This window comes from Triticum aestivum, chromosome 3D (genome assembly GCF_018294505.1).
Source record: "Triticum aestivum cultivar Chinese Spring chromosome 3D, IWGSC CS RefSeq v2.1, whole genome shotgun sequence".
Taxonomy (NCBI): Eukaryota; Viridiplantae; Streptophyta; class Magnoliopsida; order Poales; family Poaceae; genus Triticum; species Triticum aestivum.
This window is the reverse complement of record NC_057802.1, coordinates 227,669,508-227,689,505: the sequence shown is the minus strand read 5'-3', so window position 1 is coordinate 227,689,505 and position 19,998 is coordinate 227,669,508.

Below are 19,998 nucleotides of genomic sequence, written 5' to 3'. Positions count from 1 at the left end.
CAACACGTTGAGATTGCCTTTCCCCCTCATGCTAGCCAAATTCTTTGCACCAAGTAGAGATACTACTTGTGCTTCCAAACATCCCTTAAACCAGTATTGCCATGAGAGTCCACCATACCTACCTATGGATTGAGTAAGATCCTTCAAGTAAGTTGTCATTGGTGCATGCAATAAAAATTGCTCTCTAAATATGTATGATCTTTTAGTGTGGAGAAAATAAGCTTTATACGATCATTGTGATATGGAAGAAATAAAAGCGACGGACTGCATAATAAAGGTCCCTATCACAAGTGGCAATATAAAGTGATGTTCCCTCACATTAAGATTTTGCGCATCCAACTATAAAATCGCATGGCAACCTCTGCTTCCCTCTGCGAAGGGCCTATCTTTTAGTATTGTCTTTTACCTTATGCAAGAGTCATGGTGATCTTTACCTTTCCTTTTTACATTTTATCCTTTGGCAAGCACCTTGTGTTGGAAAGATTCTGATATATATATATATCCAATTGGATGGAAGGCATCATGAACTATTATTGTTGACATTACCCTTGAGGTAAAAGGTTGGGAGGCGAATCTATAAGCCCCTATCTTTCTCTGTGTTTGATTAAAACTTTGGACCCATAAATATCACGTGAGTGTTAGCAATTGTGAAAGACTATATGATAGTTGAGTATGTGGGGTTTGCTAAATTAAAGCTCTGACATAGACTCTTCCTAAAAATAAGATGAATTGTAATTGTTTGATGACTGATAACACGGTTTGTTAGTTTTGAAGAAAGTTTATGATCTATACTTTAACATGTGAATAGCTTGTTTCTTGACCATGAGAAGCTTTATGAGTTGAGCTACTGTTATGATATATAATGATGCTAGAAAAGGTGATTGAAATTATCATTAGTCAAACTTGTGCACCTGCTAGCATTCACACTTGATAAATTCTTTCTTTTATCATTTACCTACTCGAGGACGAGCAGGAATTAAGCTTGGGGATGCTGATACGTCTCCAACGTATCTATAATTTATGAAGTATTCATGCTATTATATTATCCATCTTGGATGTTTATGGGCTTTATTATGCACTTTTCTATTACTTTTGGGACTAACCTATTGACCCACAGCCCAGTGCCAGTTTCTGTTTTTTCCCTTGTTTCAGTGTTTCGCAGAAAAGGAATATCAAACGGAGTCCAAACGGAATTAAACCTTCAGGAAAGTTATTTTTGGAATGGAAGCAACCCAGGAGACTTGGAGTGCACGTCAGGGAATCAACGAGGAAAACACGAGGCAGCGGGGCGCGCCCACCCCCCTAGGCGCGCCCTCCACCCTCGTCGGCCCCTCGTTGCTCCCCTTACCGACTTATTTCACCTATATATATCCATATACCCTAAAACCATCGGAGAACAGAATTGAATGGGAGTTCCACCGCCGCAAGCCTCTGTAGCCACCAAAAACCAATCGGGACCCTGTTCCGGCACCCTGCCGGAGGGGGGATCCCTCACCGGCGGCCATCTTCATCATCCCGGCGCTCTGGATGACGAGGAGGGAGTAGTTCACCCTCGGGGCTGATTGTATGTACCAGTAGCTATGTGTTTGATCTCTCTCTCTCTCTGTCGCGTTCTTGATGTCGCGCGATCTTGATGTATCGCGAGTTTTGCTATTAAAGTTGGATCTTATGATGTTTCTCCCCCTCTACTCTCTTGTAATGGATTGAGTTTTCCCTTCGAAGTTATCTTATCGGATTGAGTTTTTAAGGATTTGAGAACACTTGATGTATGTCTCGCATGTGCTTATCTGTGGTGACAATGGGATATTCACGTGATCTACTTGATCTATGTTTTGGTGATCAACTTGCGGGTTCCGTAACCTTGTGAACTTATGCATAGGGGTTGGCACACGTTTTCATCTTGACTCTCCGGTAGAAACTTTGGCGCACTCTCTGAAGTACTTTGTGTTGGTTTGAATAGATGAAATCAGAGATTGTGTGATGCATATCGTATAATCATACCCATGGATACTTGAGGTGACATTGGAGTATCTAGGTGACATTAGGGTTTTGGTTGATTTGTGTCTTAAGGTGTTATTCTAGTACGAACTCTTGAATAGATCGATCCGAAAGAATAGCTTTGAGGTGGTTTCGTACCCTACAATAATCACTTCGTTTGTTCTCTGCTATTAGTGACTTTGGAGTGACTCTTTGTTGCATTTTGAGGGATAGTTATATGATCCAATTATGTTATTATTGTCGAGAGAACTTGCACTAGTGAAAGTATGAATCCTAGGCCTTGTTTCCTAGCATTGCAATACCGTTTACACTCACTTTTATCGCTTGCTACCTTGATGTTTTTATACTTTTAGATTAAAAACCTATATCTACCATCCATATTGCACTTGTATCACCATCTCTTCGCCGAACTAGTGCACCTGTACAATTTACCATTTTATTGGGTGTGTTGGGGACACAAGAGACTCTTTGTTATTTGGTTGCAGGTTTGCTTGAGAGAGACCATCTCCAACCTACGCCTCCCACGGATTGATAAACCTTAGGTCATCCACTTGAGGGAAATTTGCTACTGTCCTACAAACCTCTGCACTTGGAGGCCCAACAACGTCTACAAGAAGAAGGTTCTGTAGTAGACATCAGTGGGCGGCGGGAGGCCGGATATGCCCACACTACGGCAGCGAGGAAGAAGGGGTGGGAGGCCCTCCCTCGCCAGCGATGCTTGGGATAGAACGACAAGGCACGCTGATCGGGACGCGCTGGCAGTGGGTAAGAGCCGTCGCCGAGGACGACTGCGTGAATGTTGCAACTTCTCACCTTCCCCGGCGGAGAGGATCCGGCTGGATCTGTGACCAGCGGTGAGTAGAGAGAGAGAGTGTGGCCACCGCTGTTGTGTTTAGATCTGGAGAGGATGAGACAGTGTGAAGAGAGCAACACTAGCAAGCAAGCGCGGAAGCTCCCGCCTATATAGTGGAGTACTAGTTTTCTTTTGTCTACCGGCCGGAGCCGGCTTGACCTCGGCAATGACTGTCGAGAAGTCTTCATGCACGTGCCCCGGAGGCGTATTTGTCGTCATTTTGATCTGAAGCACCGGATTATAACATATAACACAAAAAAATGCCACATGACAAGAAAAAATGTGTGTGCAAACGCAATATGACGCGCGTTCCATTCGGAGAGCGGCATGCCAGACCGACCGACGTCTGGGGTGCTACGCGAATGCGACGGGCGTGCTGTATACTCCGTACATGTGTACCGCCGTTTTCTTGAGGCTTTGCTCCATGGCACAATCCATGGATACAAAATTAGTATACTGTACTATTTAAAAGTTGAGGGCAGGGCTTTTCCCACGCAGTAGGCGGGGCAGTTCCGCTTAGTCGGTTCGACAGAGACGCGAGATGATGAGGGACTAGGCTGCTGCAAACGTAGGGTTGTGTGATTTGACAGCGAGTTACTTCTGGACAGGTGGGGCCCGGTGATTTGACTTGCCATTATCATTTTAACTGCGGCGCTACGACCGGCGTAAGTCTCCTGATTCTTGACCACCTCCATACAGGTGCCTCTCCTGATGCTCCACCATGTAGAGGTTGGCTCTTGCTTGAGAGCCCACTCCTCCACTTTTTCCTTGCTTCTTTCCCCCACATATGCAAAAATGCCATGTAAAGCGGGCTTATAGCCCACTATTGTACTTGATCCTATAGGTGCTAAGCCTGCCACATAGGCATAAAGTCTGATGTGGCAAGTTAATTAAGAAGAGAGAGACTAGTTTGGTGACTCCAGGAAGAAACGGTGATAAGCGCGTGTACCTAGATGAAGCAAACTTAGCAACAAAAAGCTAAGCACCTATGCATTGGGGACTTGAGTTGCTAAGCCATTTAATGCCCATAGCACCTCATCTAAGCACCATTTCATTGGAAGAGGTCACTCCTTGGCAAATACAATAAATACTACGAAGAAAGAGATAGAGAGAAGTAAACAAAAAATACTGTTATAGCCAACCTTATAGCTAACCTTCTTGTATGAGTGACTAAGTGATGACTATGTATGACATGCCAACATCAGATAGCCTAATGCACCGTGTTAAATCTCCAAGGGCGCGACCGCGCGAGCGAGGCGACGGTCGTGGTAGGCGCGACCATGATACGGGCTGCTGGCAGCCATTGGATTTGAGATCGAATGGTCGCATGCTAAGTTGCTCAAAAATTTGCAGAATAACCCTCCAGGATAGGATATTCACCCATAGGTCTAGAATTACGCCATTCAACCGTTCGATCTCAGATCCAAGGGCTCTCGGAAGCCCGTATCATGGGAGAATGGAAAGCTTCGTATCACCTGTAATTTTCCCGACGCTTGACATGACATCGAAAGCCATTTAATTGGGTGTCAAGTAGACATGACATCTAATTGGGCCCCCATTGTACTGTGCATGAATCCATTTATCCACCAGGCAAGCCACTACCCTGCCATTCGCACGCGCCCCCTACTCGACATTTTTACAATCGATAAACCGCTCCTAGTCGTCCCATCCTTTCACATTACGGCAGTTCCACTAATCCTAACCCTCCTCCCAAATCCATGGCGTCCCAAATCTCCATGATCGGCGGTGAGTACAAGGTTAGAACCATCACCGGCGATGAGTTCGACGTCATCTACACCCGTTCTTCCGCAACGGTGAAAGAATGCCTTGCTCGCTTCAAGCGCATGTTCGAAAACTCAAATGATGAGTGTGTCGCTGGGCTAGATGTTGAGTACACCACAGACCTGGGAAGCGAGAAGAAACTAAAGGAGGCAGAGAAGAAGAAGCCCGCCGTGATCCAGGTTTGCGTGCATGACTTATGCTTGGTCTACCACATATGCCATGCCGATGTTGAGTGCGAGGAATTTAAGAAGTTCCTCAATGCGGTCGAGTCAAATTCATTACTGTAGACTTTAGGAACGACAAGGAAATCCTAGGTCGGATAGGCCTCGTTGTAGGCCAGCCCTTCGATCTCCAGAAGGCAAGCCTTGTGTCCTCCCTTGATCAGCCTTCAATGCTGACCCTGGCAGGAGCCATGGTTCATCCTTCATACAGTAAACTAGAGAAACCTCCGTACACGTTTCATCGTCATGCATGGCAGTGGAATGTACTAGATATGGAACACATCCACTACGCTGTAATGGATGGCTACCTTTGTTTCAATATCTACAAGGGTTGGATGAAGAGCAAGAGCCAAGTGTGCGGTTCAAGCAAAGAAGTATCGCCCAAGAGGAAGAGGGACAAGGACAAAGTCGAGGACGTGGACGAGGACTCCGAGTAAGGTGGCAGTGTCGTTGCTCATGGTGGTTCTAATGCAGTGTCTACCGGATTAGTTGCTTAGTTTAATTTCTGGTGTGCTTAGTTTTATTTGAGGGGTGTGTTGTGCTGAGCCCCCAGCAGAACTATGTTATGTTTCTTCTCGTTATATTTCGTACATTTCATCTTTTAGTTGGTATAGTACTACCACTCGTTTCTTGACATTATATACGTACAATATATATGGCCAACATCATATAGCCAGTAGTTTAGTTGTCAAAGAATTTCAAGGTGCTTAGTTTTGTCAAAGAATTCCAGGGTGCTTAGTTTTATTTGAGGGGTGTGTTGTGCTGGACACCATTAACTTATCATTGTGAGAATCGGCTTAGTTTTGTCATGTAACATGGTCAACGGGTTTGATGTGAAAATAACAATGTCTAATGGCATTTCTGAGCAAACATCTAACTTAACGTTAGCATTTTTAGATATCTAATTGCATTTTTGAGCAGGCATCTCACGGATCAATGGCATTTTTTGAGTAGTTGTAACTTCTAATGGCAAAACTGAGTAGTGATACACAACTAGTGGCATAAATAATAAGAACCCAAGAATTAAATAGGTATGCTAATTTCTTTATTTCTTTATACCTTTGTGTGCGAAACAATATATGCTGCCTCCCCCAGATTTTCTTTACAGAGGCAACATAAAACTATATGAGTGCCCTGTTAAATTTTGGAATTATTACAGGTTCGTTTGGACTTTCCTATACATTAATTGAGTTTCTGGTCATTTAATGTGCATAATTCAAATTTGAACTACAAGCACATGCTCCCGTGCACCAAAGTTGACTGAAAAATCACATGTGTGTCCTCGGGTGAATTTCTAGGTCCCATGCAAGAAATGGGAATGAAATTCAAACATCTGGGCATCGTGGTTCGGTCGAGGACATTGAGAAGCTTGGTTTTAAAATTCTTGTAAATCCAAAACACGCCTGAAAATCATGAAACTTGGCATGGTGTCATGTCATGGCACGAACATGCTGTGGTAAAAAAATTGCAGAATAGGAACAAGTTTTGGTATAAGCTTTTGTCAAACCGGAGCTTCTCTCATGAAGGCTCGAGGTTCTGAGAGGGAATGTGTCACCTTTGTGTGCATAATTCAAATTTTAAATACAAGCACATGCTCCAGTGCACCAAAGCTGGTTGAAAAATCACATGTGTGTCCTCGGGTAAATTTCTAAGTCCCATGCCAGAAATGGGAATGAAATTCAAACATCTAGGCATCATGGCTCATCTAGAACTTGGTTTTTTAATTCCTGTAAATCTGAAACACGCATGAAAATCATGAAACTTGGCTTGGTGTCATGACATGGCAACAACATGATGTGGTAATTTTGCTTTCCGATTTGCGGAGGCGCACACATTAACAATCAACAAAGTTATTTTGGAACAAGTGTTGTCACGTTACAATCGGAAACACAAGTATTATTGAAACCGTGGGCGTTCTATTTACCATTTACGTGCCGCCACGCGTCCCCTTTTTTTATTAGCTAGGAGGCGCCATGCAGGGTAGCTATTTGAGTACGGGAGGCGTGCGATCAGACCCCTGCGCGTGCTTATCGGGAGGAGAGCCCTTTGACCTCCATCTGCCGTCCACCTCTCTCCCAAGGTCTCCATTAATGGCGCCCGAGCCTCTGTTTAATGGCGTGGCAATGTCTCACTCAACTGAGATTTAAGAGAGAGAAAAGAAAATATGAAAATTAAATTTTGCACGGATCTTGATGTAAGATCCGACGGACCTATATAGCATCTACTGCGACTTATAGCAAGACTCATGAATATATATAGGCACGATGAGAGTGGGTAATAATTGTCTTACATAATTAGGAAGATAATTAAAAAAGCCACATGAGGCTACGCCCGAAATACACAAGGGCAATAGAAGAAGCAAGACGCATACAATGATCTGGCTCGCTGATCTCTACTTTCTTTATGCGCTACAGGTTGCGGAGACTAGTTCTCACGGCGGGCGATGATCTCTTTCATCAGTTTCATGTCCTTAATACGCTGCTTGGCAGCATCCATGGATTCCTCCACCAGCCTGTTGCGCTCGATGCGGAGCATGGCATTCTCGTCCATAAGTTTCTTGATGATGACGCCCGTCCTCTGCAACATGGCAGCGGTCTCCTCCTCCTGCTTCGCCCTTCTGGTGATCTTCGCCCTCAGCAGGCCGTGCTCGCCCCGGAGCTTCGCATTGCCCTCCCCCAGTTGCCGGATGATGCCAGTAGCCTCGTCCTGCATCCTCGCCCAGCCGGAGATCTGATCCATCTGGCTATGGACCATCGCACGCATGCGCCTGTAAGAGTCCTCGCCTGCCCACGAGAAATTTTCCCAGGCCGCCGCGGCGCGGCGGGACATCTCTGCTGCTTCCGCGGCATGGCCGGACCAGTCTGCTACATCGACGGCGCGGCGGGACCTCCGTGCTGCTTCGGTGGCGCGGCGGGACCTCTGTGCTGCTACTGCTGCGCGGCTGGACATGTCGGCTGCTTTCGCGGCGAGGCGGGACACCTCTCGTGCTTCCTCTTCCATGCTCACCTCTCCCTGGTGGAAATCTCTTGACCCAGAACTCACGCTGGCCATGGCTTGATTGACTTGATTTTTTTTGTGGATGAGGAGTTGAGGAGGAATGTGCAGTCATCTTAGCATAGTAGTATTTATAACCGAGTACTACTAGTACGCTCCTAAGTGGGAAACCGTTTAGGTTGTGATCGGTGTGAACAGGTTTGCAATTAAATATAGCGTGGTAGTAGTAGTAATTTGGAATGTGACGAGACGCGCTCAAAATTTATTGACGATTCTAGTTTCGAAGTGAGGCACTATTCCCAGATGGCGTAATGTCGACACGTTTTCTCGGCTGTGGTGTAGCATATGCCATGGTACTAGTTCTTTTTCTACTTCTATGTATGTGCAAAAACTGGCACCGTCGGATACATATCTTACGCTTGGCGTTCGACAGGAATAGCCTCGTGGCGAGCTATAGACTAGTCTTTTTTTCAGACGCATTACATCTATCTCTCGGGACTTCTCGCACGCACCATTACTGCTCTCTAGGTCGATGCCACCCACATACTATTGTACTCTGAGAAGAGGTGCACGCACGCACTTGTCCTCTCTCACACACGGATCTGTAGCTACGAATTGTAGTGTTCTCAGCCATCCGATTGGCTCTATCATAGGTTTCACGTTCCTCCTTGGCCTTGAGATTGAGAAGTTTAAAACGCGGAGGCTAAGATGGAGGCGCGAGGTTTTGGTTAATGTGCGGGCCGCACATGGCACCAACACGACACAAGCTTCGTCTGCCTGGTGCGCATGCAGTCGGGTGAGTTGTCCAAGTATAGACACAACCAGGCCCTCGTTGGTATCCGCGCCTCGACTTTGGCTGGTCATAGTGGAGAGTAGCATAGACTAGTTACTAGCCTATGTTACTAGTACCTTCATAGTGGGTAGTGTCATATAGTATATGCATAATTTGGCGACGAGCGCTCTCTATATGTACCACCTTTTTTTTAATTACATCTTGTTAGTTTTGCTCCATGGCGCAATCCATCGATACTATTACTGTACAAATGTATATATTTTTTAAAAGGCTAGAGGGCGGGGCAGTCTAGCTTGGTCCTTTTCACGAGAGGCGAGGGCCTTTGTGATTTGACGGCTCATTACTGCTGGAAGGCGGGGCCTTGTGATTTGACTGCTCGTATAAATGTGCTGACGACCTGAGGAGGAGCAAAGAACCGTGCGGTATACTCAAGTTTTTCACTGGAGTACGATGGAGGATCACGAAACACAGCAGCCCAGTGCCATATCCTCTACTCTCTACTCTTATTATATATTACTAGCAAGAGGCATTGTTCTATTGGCGATAAAGAATGATCTAATTTGCTAGTCATCTCATTTTTAGCATTGTTCTATTCATGCCTCGCAGAGAAGGTGACACGTGCAGCGAAACACCTGAAGCAAAATAAGAAACACAGGAGCAAAAGAAGAAGGAGGATTATCACCCCAAAAAAAGAAGGAAGATGCACACACAAGTCTGGGGCACTGCTCTCACTACATGAAGGGTTGCTGGCCGCGGAGTCATAACTGCTTCTTCATCGCCTCCACGACCTCCATCTCCTTGCGCGTCTCCTCTGCCATCTTCATCATTGTGTCCATGACGCGGGATTTCTCGACGCGAGCCTTCATCATCTGTTCCACGGCCGCATTACGTACCTTCACAGCAACCGAGTGCTCGATGCGGAGCTTCGCCAACTCCTCCTTCTATTCCGTGACGAGGGCCTGCAACATCTTCATCGAGGAACTACTATTCTCATGCAGCTTCTTCCAGCCGGCGTTGTCCTCCTTCAGCAAGTCGAGCTCGTGGCAGAGCTTCGCCTTGTCCTCCTGAAGTTGTAGGATTTCGCCAGTCGCCTTCTTCTCCGAGGCAATGCTCTTCTTCAGCAGCATCACCAAGCCGGCGGTCAACTCCCCTTGCTCATTGAGCTTAGCGGGCATGTCGTCGAGGCTCCCCTTCAGCAGCTCCACCAAGCCATGGATGAACTCCTTCTGCTTATTGAGGTGCTTATTGAGCTGATCGGGCATGCCGTCGAGGGATAATGACTCCAGCGCCACCAGCTCGGCATGTTCGCCTCTGCGTCTAGGGCGCTCCTGGGAGCCATCGCCTGCCCATGAGAGATCTTTCGAGGTCTCTGCGTGGCGGCGAGCCCTCTTTTTTTTCCGCAGCCTTGGTTGCCACTCCCTTGTTTCGAGTAGTTCTCGACCTAGAACTCTGCACACCGGACATGGCAAGGACGGACGAAGAAGGATCACTTATGAGGAGGAAGGTAGAGTAATTTTCGGTTAGGTAGTTCCCATTTTTATAACCTAAGTACTAGCACTAGTACTAAAACCGGCATAGCGGGAACACATTCAGGTTTGGTACGTACTGGTAGGTGTGAGCAGTCTTGCACTTAATTGTAGCACTAGTACTTTCGAATGTGATGTGAACAAGGTAAAGATTAATTGATGGTTTTTGGTTTCGAGGCCCGAAACGGCTCCCGATGAGTTTAGTGGAACATAAGTTTCAAGTAGACTACACTGCTCAGATGCGTAAATATTATGTTATTGTCAAAAATTGGCACAAAATACGAAGGAGACCAATGGAAGTACTACTAGCAACCCATGATTTAAATACTCGCATGCGCGCGGTGGAGTAGTAATGTCTTTCTTCCACCCTCACGTCCACTCAATTTGCATGCAAAGTATTAATTGACCATCAATGAAGTGAAGGACTATACACGCGTCAAATTATCACATGGGGTGGATCTTGGTACAAAATTGCGTCCGCCCGTGTACCCGCGTGTGCGTGCGAGGGAATGAGTGTGTGCGTGGCGTGCGTGCACATCTTCGCTTCGCGCATGTACCGCCAGTGCGGCTCAGGGAGGACGAGTACATTCTTCTGGAACCAGCAGCAGGTCACTGTGATCAATCCACACAAGGATGTCGCGACAACGCCTCCACATGTGCCACGTGGCTTCATGAACTGTAAGAGAGACACTGTGTAGCGTGCCATTGTGTTTTGCACATACTCGAAGTACTAGTAAGGTACACGTGCATTGCACGCGTCAGATTTTGCAACCAAATTATGAATGAATACCACACTATAGCATGTAAGCTCTGAGTCATATATGCCTGATGTAGACCTTCATTTAATTCTTATAGTTCATCTCATTCAAAATCAATTAGTTTTTATAAAAAACCTAGGGCCTCTTTGATTCGTAGGATTTCCAAAACGCGGGAATAGGAAGAACACGGAATTAGAGTGGAATGTCATCTTGAATCCTACAGGATGGTACGAGTGTTTGATTGTGCATAGAAAAAATGCAGAATTCTTTCAAAGAGGTTTGAGTGGATGGGATGTTTCCTATGAAATCTAGTGCAAATGAATCAAATGGAAAAATTCCTATGGTTTACAATCCTACCAATCAAACAACCAAGATAGTAAAAATTCCTAAGGATTAGAATCCTCCAAAATTCCTTCGAGAATCCTTTCAATAAAAGAAGCCCTTAATCTATTTTATGATTCATGGAATTGTGCGTTGTAAAGAGGGCAGTTATGATACGGAAGATTCTTGAACAAAGGAGAACCACTGTTGTTTTGAGATTTGTGCATTATGCTTAAGTTCAACCATGGAGTCTACTAGATTGTACATGTGGAAAAATCCGGTGGGGGCTAGAAGATGGTGCGAGGGGCCGAGTGGAGGGAGACTATGAAGGAGTGCACAACTGCGAGATCGATATTTAGAGAGAGGGGGCGAGAACGTGCGCTGTTGCATGCAGTGGCGGAGCCATGAAAAATGTCCCTTGAGCTAGGGGGCCAAGCATTGCTAATCCTTTACGAGGAGGGCCAATTCATCAACTTAAACCATTTTTACCAGCAATGGTCTAATGATCACATTCATATTAGCCTTGATATATGGTGATGTTAGGGGGGGGCAGGGCCCTTGCTGCCCCCTATCTTCGCCATTGTGCGCGCGTCTGAGAGATGAAGCGGAAGGCATGGATGATGAGAGGGGGGCGTTGGATATATAATTAATGTGGGTGTATTAGCTATATATGTAATCCTATATAGAGAGGTATATATTGATCGATGTGGACGTGGGAAAGAGGGTGAGACCTCACTAGATATATAGACTGATCGGTTTATGTGGAAAACTATGAAAGACCTAGCTATATACACACACACATAGAGGAACATCAATCATTGCGCATGCATGTGAGAGATAAAGAATGCCCGATATGATGGAGAGGGGGATGTGTGTGTGTGTGCCTTCATGGGAGACCGACCTGAAGAAAAAGGTTGCATGTTTGCGATGGATAATGCCGACTGGTAGTGTGGGTGCATGCATGCACAAGAGAAAGTTAGTGGTACAATTATAAAGGGAACACCAATGTGTGGGTGTAAAAGACTAGGTGAGGTCATAATCAATGTAAAGTTGAATTCAAATATTTGAATAAGAGATCATGATGTTTGAAACCCATGCATTCATGAATATAACGGAGATCTGCGCGGTGTGGTTTGGAAACGAGCATGTTGTAATGTATACACATTGAACAAGGTCAGACTGGTTTGAATTTGAGATACCGATGGCAGACATCGTTTGGCCACGTTGCATCCGTGCATGGACACACTATTCTAATTAGAGATGATGGGTGGCTTTCGCATCACATATCTATATCTATACCCCTATATATATATTATATTTTATATTTTTATATAGTGTGCGGATAACTTTAACTTTGAAAGATGGTTGTTGGATGAGGCCAATCCGATGATGCAGAGCTGGCAAATTTGAGCACTACTGGCCGTTGGATATCATCTAGATTCCACCAGATTTTGCCACATGTACAATCTAGAAGACTCTATGGTTGAACTTAAGCATAATGCACAAACCTCAAAACACAAGCACATCTTCTTTGTTCTAGAATCTTCCGTATCATAATTTCCCAAATGTTTTTCTACATGATTTGTTTTTACTATATGCCTTACAACGCACAATTCCATGAATCTTAAAATAGATTAGCTTTCTTATAAAAACTAGATGATTTTGAATGAAATGAACTATAAGAATTAAACGAACATCTACATCATGCATATATGACTCAAAGCTTACATGCTATAATGTGGTATTTATTCACAATTTGGTTGCCAAATTTCATGCGTGCAATGCACGTGTACCTTACTAGTCTAAATGGTGTCTGTGTGTGTGTGTTGTGTGTGCTAAACACATTGTACGTAGTATATCATACTAGTCTAAATCGTCTTTTTTTCTTTTGGGTACACGTTAAGATTGTTCTCCCGAAATTTCAAGCCGCGCCTTGTTATGCCGAAATTTCAAGCTAGCATCTCTGTCTATCGTGCTACGAAACTCCCGCCTCTTCAACCCACGCCTTGTTAGCCCAAAATATTTAAGATAAATCTTTGTCTCGTTGTGCTCCGACAACTCCCTCCATCTCAACCCGCACCTTGCTATTCCAAAATTACAACGCGTGCGAAAACTCCCACCTCCTGTGAAATCCCGACACGCGAAATGCCCGTGATACCCCTGAACCGAAAGAACCGCCTCAATATCGGTGTGGGTACTTTCGTAACTTACCCCACATTTTGGACAAGCGCATCCCTAAGCCATGGTTCCCCACTCCCATCCCATCCGCCCACCCATTCATACATCGAGGCCGGGAAAACCCGCGAAGCCCCACACCCTCCTTCGTCCGCCACCCAGACGGAGCCTCTTCCCCGACGACATCGTCCACAACAACTCCTCGATGTCCCTCATCCACCGTACCAGATGAGGATCCGTCGTCGATCTGGTCGTCCCGCCGGTTCAGCCACCCTGTCCAACACCTCCAAAGAGCTGCCCCGACGTTCCCCTCGTCTTTCGTGCCACCTCCATTCCAACACCGTCGTCTTCACCTGAACCACCGGAAGAGCATCATCATCACCGTTTCCTCGGATGAAGCTGCGGCCTAATCGGCGCCACCAAAGAGTTTGTACACTAATCGCCACATTTTCTTCTTGATTCGATCTCACGGTGCTGCCGGCGCTCGGTCCCGAGCCAACACGGCGCGGCTCCATCCACGGCGGCGTCGCCGGACACTTCCTCCACGATGTCGCTCCCTTGGCGGCGACGTCCACATCAGTAGGAGCTGCTGCTGCTTTAGCTCTGGCTCGCGCTGCTGCTCTGCTCTTGCTCTCGGTCCCCTGCCTGGACTGCTCTTGCTCTTGCTCGCGTTGCTGCTCTCGCTTTTGCTCTTGCTTGCGATGCTGCTCCGATTTCGCAACACTTCAGTCGACTGAATCGACTTTTGGGTCAGTCGATTTTCAGGGGGTGGGGGGGCTCATCGGAGTTAAGGAAGAACCAGCCGCAGTGGGGAGGGGGGCTCACCGGAGAGGTACCCCACTATCTATCTTAGGGTTTAGGGTGGGGGCGATGGTCGCTGGCGGTGGTGGGGCGCTGGCGTGGGGATCGCCGGAGAAAAAGCTCGGCACGGGGGGCCTACAGGGATGGCCGGGGCGGCGGTGGACCAGCGGTGGGGAGTGTTTTCGGAGCGGGTGGGGCGGCGCACCGCCGGCCGCGGGTGGCGGGGGAGGCTGTTTGGCCGGTGGTGGCTGGCGGCTCAGGGGGGTGGAGGCTGAAGATGAACTGCAAGCCCTTGATTTCGTATCCAACGGCTGCAAAATCGACTGACCAGAGATGAAAAAGTCAGTCGACTGACGTGTAGCCTCACCTCTAGTGTGTTCAGTTTCGACAGTAAAATTCAGTTTCGACAGCAAAATTCACTTTGGACAGTTAAGTTCGGTTTCGACGGTTAAATTCAGTTTCGACAGTTAAGTTCATAGATGAGCGGCTGATGTATACATCTAGCACTTTGTGGTTATGTATTTTACATCATCTATTGGAGATGCTATTAGAATTCCACTCAGGTTAACGTTGTCTCTCTTGTCCTGCTTCAGCCTTGGTGTCGTACAACTCACCGGAGCTGCTCCAATGACGAAACCCTCCATCACAGCGGAGCAGTACCTCGGGCTCCATCTCCAGACGCCTAAGATCTTCTTCCCCTCCTCCGACAGCCAACTCAGCCGGAGCATCCTCACCGGCTAACCAAATCACGCTGAGATCGACATGGCTTCGCCAAAGAGGTTGTACACTTGTTGCATATCTTTTTTACTCTACATGTTATATATATTGTCCACTGAGCACACGGAGTAATGGGAAATACGATTATTTTATCCTACTATATGACAAGCAGTGAGGTACCAGGCAACTTAGCTATCCATGATGGACTCTCTTGAACGCCATCATTATTTATCTCTGCGCGTTTGAGCTGTGCATTTGTCGATGGCCCTGGGAGTTGAGCTAGTAGGGCAGTGTCCTGGGTCCAAAGTAATAGAAGTAGCACAAAAACATTTTTTTAGTGTAGGCTTTTCCTTGCTCAAGCCTGCCTACTGGAATCGCCAGTGCTTGAAAGGGAAAAACATAGGAATTGGAAAGTTTCATATGGTACTACTTTTCATGAATTTGGTGCAAAGGAATGGAGCAAAGGAAAACTGTAGGATTTGTTCCTTTAGTGTCTCCTTGAAAGAAAAACCGTAGGAATTTTAATTTCCACTTGTCCTCCTTTCAAATTCCTATTTATGTAGCACAAGACTAAGTGATAGTAGTATAATAGCATTATAACCATACATTTTCTTATGGTTTGACTTAATCTCACCATGCTTCTTTGCATCCTGTGATCTTCCAATTCTTGTGAACCAAACACCCAGATTGGCAGAAATCATGTGTTTTTAAATTCTCTGTTTTGCACGTACATTCCTATCCTATTCCTGTCTATTTCCTATCCCTGCATTGTTAGAATCCTCAAATTCAAACAAGCCCTTACACAATTACTTCTATTACAGATACGTGTCAAAGAAAACCTTGTGTGGTTTGTCCTGCTCCTGCGATGCTGTGTTCCACCCCAGCTCAGCTGCTCCAACGACGGAAGGGTTCACCACGGCAGGGATCCGCTCTCCAGACTGTCTTTCGCCGCCTCAGTTCTTCTTCCCTGCCGCCGGCAGCCACGACAACTGCATTACCTTCATCAACTGAGCAGACGACCTTAAGGACTACACGGGTCCGCAAGAGAGGTCGCACTCTTCCGTGTCTGCTTACGTTATGCCTCGCTTAATATGATGACATGCTACTTTATCGTCGTGTTCACCTATTAGACTCCGAGTCAGGTCCAAACTTATGCTGGAACTTGAGTTTTTAAATGGTTGTTTGGTACATATTGGGGCAACAATTAGTACTATCTGTCTACTATCTGGTTAATCTCGGGTGTCTACTATGAGTTTCATGTTGGGGCAAACAAACATTAAAGGAGCCATTATCTGTATTTTTTTAACAAAAGCTATTATCTGCCTACTATCATTGGTTTTGGGTCTATCCACAGTTTGCTACCATCACTCTGGATTTGTGCATGCACTCCTTACATAATCTCACTATGTTTTATTCCTATGCATGTAAGTTATTGTACACACTGGAACTGAACATGTAGAGCAAAAGACACGAGCCTTGCGTGGCAATAAAATTTCATGCAGACGCGCTCCATGGTGGGCGCAAAGGCAGCCCCCTCCTCCGCCCATTTGGGATCATAATCAAGAGGAACATAACTGTTCTGAGGGGGATTCAGAAGCAGAAGACCACTCCTATTTACCCCATGAGGTCTTCGCTCTAACTTGGCATGCTGATGTTGGTTATATCATGCATATGGTGCCTTGCATTGCGTACTTTATACATCAAATATGTCAACTGCTTAGTTTAGACATGCTTTGTGTGAATGCCATCTGTTTAGTTTATTCATCGTTTATGTGAATTATGCAATGCCATCTTGTTTAGCCAGGCATCATATATGTGAATTTTGCAATGCCATCCTGCTTAGTTAGTCATCTTATATGTGAGTTATATCAGGCCATCCTTTTTTTTCGTTGCATATTACATTTGTCAACAATGTTAGTACATTCAACTACTCTTCGTGTGCATCAGCCATTTGACACGGTGATGGAACATTCTGGAGTGAAAATAAGGTCTTCAGAGTAGACTATGCTATCTGACGAAGCGCATATCTCGCTGGTTACAGATAGCACCTCAGAGGAGGATCCAGAGGCAAATGACCAGTCCTATTCCCCCCCCCCGAGGTGTATGCTCTAATTAACTTGGCAGGGTTATGTTGCTCATATCGTGCGTATGGTGTCTTGCATTGCGATGTCATTTGATTAGTTTAGACATGCTTTGTGTGAATGCCACCTGTTTAGTGTCTAATTACCATATATGTGAATTATGCATTGCCATCTTGTTGCAAGACATTATATATGTCAATTATGCAATGCTATCTTGTTGCAAAGGCATTATATATGTGAATTATGCAATGCCATGCTGTTGAGCCAATCATCATATATGTGAATTATATCATGCTATCATTTTTTTGTATTACGTGTTCCATTTGTCGACAACATTTGTATATTCAACTACTCTTCCTGTGCATCAGCCATTTGAAGCAGTGATGGAAGTATTTGGAGTGAAAACAAGGTATTCATAGCAGACAATGCTACCTGCTGAAGCAGACATCTTGCTGGATACAGAGAGCTCCTCAGAGGAGGATTCAGAGACTGATGACCAGTCCTATTTCCCCCCTGAGGTCTATGCTCAAACTTGGCAGGGTTATATTACCCATGTCATGCATGTTGTCTTGCATTGCTTAGTTTTTACTTCATATATGGATTGCCATCTGCTTACTTGCTTACTATATAAATCATATATTTGAATTATATCATGCCATAATGTTTACATACACGACATCTATCTGAATTATGGCATGGCAGCCCATTTAATAAAGACATCATATAGTTATATCATCCCATCCTGTTTAGTGTTTACAGTCATCATATTTTGAATTATGTCATTCTATCCGAGAATTATATCATGCTATCATGTTTCTAAAGGCGGCATGTATGTGAATTATGGCATGCCAACCTATTTAATAAACACATTATAGTTATATCATGTCATCCTATTTACATAGTCATCATATTTTGAACTATGTCTTTCCATCTTTTTTAGTTAGCCATCATAATGTTAAATTGTATCATGATATCCTGTTTAGTTAGCCATCATATATGTGAAATTGTGTCATGCTATCCTGTTTGGTTAGACAACATAAATGTGAATTATTTCATGCCCTCTTTTATTCCCCACTATCCATTGCACATGTCTATCATACAATGTATGTACATTCAATTACTTTTCTTGTTTATCAGCCATTTGAATTGGAGAGGGTGATGGCAGTATCTAAGGGAGTAACAACACGGTCTTCAGAAAAGATAGTGCTACTAGTTGATGCAGATAGAACCACGGTTGTACTTGCCCAAGAACCAGCCCCACCACACATAACCCAGACTCTCGCAGATTGTACCCCTACCAAGTTGGACAGAGAACCAGCTACACCCCTTCTAACCCCAACCCCAGCAGATAGTAACCAAGTTCCAGTTGACACACCACCGTCTCCACCACAGAGCACCCAAACACGAGCAGTTAGTAAGGGAACTGCAGTGCCCAAAGCACGAGGACCACCACTCCGAATCCCAACTCAACGCTTAAAGGAGAAGAAGAATTGTTCTCAGGTCAGGTTCTATAGCTATGGTTCATACTCCTTTGCTCTTGCATCACTGTATTTACTCAGACCAACTATTTTCAAATTTGAAGGATGGAATTGAAACTCCAATGGTGCAACAGGTATGTTTTAAACTTGTTTCTTTAACTGGTTTGCTGTTGTAACTTGCTCTATATTGATTTCAGTTTCAATTGAATAAACACTTATGTTCTCATGTCATGCACATTACAAGTGTCTCTATAGTTTCCCACACTTATATTCTGTCTATTCTGCTTTGTGTTGAACAAATATTATTTGAACTGTGTCTCTATCTTGATTTGGCAACAAAAACTAGAATGATATAGACCATAAAGTGACCATGGTACATAGATATATGTTTGTTTCATGTTGTTATCCTGTGCACTTTACTACTGAACTGATTTACCAAAATGAGTTTCATATACAACACGGTAAACCTGTGATGTGTCTGCTTGTTTCTCTTTTAGAATGCAGACAAAATATTGGAGAACAGTACCCCATTATGTAATGGTGAAGGAAGTAATGCAGATAAGGTTCAAGATAGTGAGACATCCCTGTTGGTCTCCAAGAAAGCTGATAAAAACTACCTTGACGACAGTGAGAGAACCCAGAAGTCCTGTCTTGATGTAGTGTTCGAGTTACTGGCCACTACTGCTGGCACAAGCTCTTCGAACTCGCTGCCTGAATCAGTTCGTCTTCTTGAGTCTCAGCTTCAAGTTGAAAGACATTGATCAGATGTGTTGCGACAAGAAGCTGAAGGACTGAGGAAGTCCCTGCAGAATTCAGATGCATACTTTCTAGTGCAACAGTAAGCGCTGGAGGATTTAAGCGCCAAACAAGAGAAAGTTAATAAGCTTGCTAAGCATCTTGCCAGCATTATGGTTACCCAGGATATTGTTTCTTGAGATCTTCTGAAGTGGTTTTAGTTCTCGACTTGTTTTGCTGCGGCGTTTATGTGCACTGGTCGCCAATTTTGACAACCAGTGTGTATGATATGCTACTTTGTTCCCTATATTTGCACTGGTGGCGAACTTTGATGCCCAGTGGATGTAATATGTGTAATAGCCGCGATAGCCTAGCGTAAGTTGCTTGCTTATTTATTTCCTTGTTGTCTTGTTTATTTGTTTGCTTGTAGTCAGTGCTGTTCTTTTTCCGCGGTTTGCTAGTCGCCACAATAACCTTTTTTAACTAGGACACAATAACCATGGGCTACATATTTACTGTAGTGACACTGGGCCTTCTATGGGCCGTAGAAACAATGGGCCTTCTACGGGGTGTAGAAACAATGGGCCTTCTACGGGCCGTATCATCAATGGGCCTTCTACAGGCCGTATCATCAATGGGCCTTCTATGGGCCGTATGATCGATTGCCCAAACATGGGCCAATAACATACCGCTTTATGGCCGTAAACGGGCTAGAGTTGGAATCGTCCGTTCATGGGCAGCCCATAATGGGCCATCATTAATCGG